The 3050-nt window shown below is 36.9% G+C and overlaps 1 pseudogene; it reads left to right on the top strand.

The window, feature by feature from the left end:
* Positions 1–378: 378 nt before the first annotated feature.
* LOC136228835 (11S globulin-like) lies at positions 379–2173 on the top strand (annotated as a pseudogene).
* The last annotated feature ends 877 nt before the right edge of the window (positions 2174–3050 follow it).

The raw sequence follows: 3050 nt of genomic DNA, 5'->3' as shown, positions 1-3050 counted from the left end.
TTGAAACACAGTTTGTAAAATTGTATCAATTTAACTCTATAAATTCCATTATACAAACAGTATTTACATAAGCTAAAATAGTACTATTTTCTATGTTAAAACTAAGTTCCCACTTCTCTAAAAAACACTTAAAGCTATTATCTTATCTCTATATTTTCAGTGGACACATAGACATAGTAGTGAAGTTGTAGGACAGCTGCCAATATATAGAAGGGTTTATGAGGTGTAAGTAGGAATGCAAATCAAACAATTTCAAGACACATAAATCATCTCCTTAGCCACCATCTGTCTCTACAACTTCTTCATTTCTTTTTATAAATACCATTCAATTCTTCACTTCCCAAACCACAATCTCTCATAATCAATCACTCCTCTTCATCCATTACTACGAAAATGAGTAACCCTTTCCTGCTCACTCTTTCTCTCTGCTGCCTTGTCCTATTCCAAGGCTGCTTAGCTCGCTTCAATCTAGAGCAGCGAAACGACTGCCAGCTCGTACGCCTCAGCGCACTTGAACCAGACACTAAAATCCAATGTGAAGCTGGTTTCATTGAATCATGGAACCCAAACCATGACCAGTTTCAATGCACTGGTGTGGCTGTTGTTAGGCGAACCATTGAACCCAAAGGCCTTTTATTACCTCATTATAGCAATGCTTCTCAGCTGATGTACATTGTTCAAGGTAGAGGTATGACTGGTGCTTTGTTCTCTGGATGCCCTGAAACGTTTCAGAATCTCAGCAATCTAGAGGAGGCAGCCAAGATCAAGATCAACACCAGAAGATTCGCCATTTCAGGCGTGGTGATGTTATTGCTTTGCCTGCCGGAGTTGCTCATTGGTGTTATAATGATGGGAATGAGAATGTTGTTATGGTTAATGTTCTTGACACCACCAACATCGGCAACCAGCTCGACACTAATCCTAGAGTATGATTTTTATCCTAAATATTGGTTAATTTGCACTCTAAATTTCTAATTTCACACATATACTAAGTCTTTTATTTTTTTTGACTATGTGTCTCAGCATTTCTATCTAGCTGGTAACCCAGAAGACGAGTTCAAACAACTATCTGAACGCCCCCGTGAGGGTAGGCAGCAACCATTCACCCGCCGCCACAGCCAGGGATCTTGCAACAACATCTTCTGTGGATTGTCTTCAAGCTTGATCGCTGAAGCTTTCAACATTAACCAGGACTTGGCCAGGAAGCTTCAGAGCGAGAATGATTTCAGGGGAAGCATTGTCAGAGTTGAAGGTGAGCTTTCCGTTGTCCGGCCACCAAGGACTCAACAAGAGATGAGCGCTCAACAAGAGCTAAGCTGCCGCCGACGCGGAGGCTCATGTGATAATGGCGCAGAGGAGACTTTCTGCACCATGAGGATGAAGGAAAACATTGCTGATCCTTCACGCGCTGATGTTTTCATCCCTGAAGTTGGCCGTATCAGCACCGTCAACAGCCACAACCTCCCTATTCTTGGTTTCATCAAACTCAGCGCTTCCCACGTTGTCCTCCGCAATGTAAGTCACTTAACGATGGCGTGTGCAGGAATCAAGAATTTCTAAACTAATTATAACTCTACGATGTTTCTTGCAGGATGCAGTGAGATTGCCCCACTGGCACATGAACGCACACAGCATAATATACTGCTTGGAAGGCCAAGCAACGATCCAGGTTTCCGACGAGAATGGAAACAGAGTTTTTGACGGCACATTAAGAGAAGGACAAGTATTGGCGGTGCCACAGAACTTCGTGATGGTGAAACGGGCAGAGTGTGATAGATTTGAATATGTGGCTTTTAAGACTAACGAAAACGCAATGACTTCTGATCTTGCCGGAAGAACATCGGCCTTCCGGGCTATGCCGGCGGAGGTAATTGCCAACGCATTCCAGATATCGAGGGAAGATGCAATGAGATTGAAGTTCGGAAGAGAAGAGACAACACTAGCAATGTCCAAGTCTCGATCAGGAAGAAGGGCTGATGCTTAAGAAAAGTGAGAAAATCTGTATTCCACAGAAAGAGAGGCATTTAGCCTTTTTAATTTCTTTTTTGTTTGTTTTTATTTTGAATGTAAAAGTATGAAAGTATATAAATCCGGGGAATAAAAGAGAATTTGGATTCTCTTCTGAAGTGGAAAGAGCTTTATTCTACTTTTTAATAAATGTTCTTTTTACCTAGAGACTGTTTTTCTATTCTCATACTTTCAGATAAAAAGAAATTTATGGGTAATTTGCAATATATTCCGTGCATAATTACAATTGGATTATATGTTATTGATATTCTTTGCTCCAATTCTTTTACAACTAAGTTAGCAATATGTTCATTGCAATTCTTTTACAACTGCAGTATGTTCATTGCAAATTTAGATTTGATAAAATTAATTCTTTCATTTATTATATTGTAATTCTTTTAGAATTGAGCTAGCAATATGTTCATTGCAGTTCTTTTAAATTTAGAATTGATAAAATTAATTCACGACAAGAAAATACAGAATTAGAGACTGACTTTAATGACTAAATATAAATCAGTCATTAGTTAGTCCTTAACCAGAGAGGAACCAAAACTCCGAATAAGACGGAGCTTAAATATTTCATTTGCCATGAAGCTATATTTTTTATTTTCTAAAATCATAATTTTTAGAGTTTTTTAAAGTAACAAAATGTAAAAAAAAAAGTGAAAAGAGAAAAACCGAAAAACTAAACGTGAAAACACGAAAAAATAAAGAAGAAATGTAAAAAAACACAATAACGTTAATAACACGAGAAAACGTACAAAAAATACAAAAAATGTGAAAAAAACATTTTTCGTATTTTTAGCATTAATTTTTTTTCACATTTTTGTATTTTTCCAATTTTTTTCCATGTTTTTAATATTTTTTTACTTTTCGTGATTTTCGTATTTTTCCACCTTTTGTGTTTTTAACTTTTCACGTTTTTTTTTTGTCTTTTTTCACATTTTTAGTGTTTGGAAAATATTTTCCAGTGTTGTTGCCAAACACAAAAAAATATTTTATGTTCCTGCATAAAATTTTCTAGAACACAATATTTTTCCCCC

Source organism: Euphorbia lathyris, chromosome 5 (genome assembly GCF_963576675.1).
Source record: "Euphorbia lathyris chromosome 5, ddEupLath1.1, whole genome shotgun sequence".
Taxonomy (NCBI): domain Eukaryota; kingdom Viridiplantae; phylum Streptophyta; class Magnoliopsida; order Malpighiales; family Euphorbiaceae; genus Euphorbia; species Euphorbia lathyris.
Note: the sequence above shows the minus strand (reverse complement) of the source record. Positions and strands in the feature narration are given on the sequence as shown.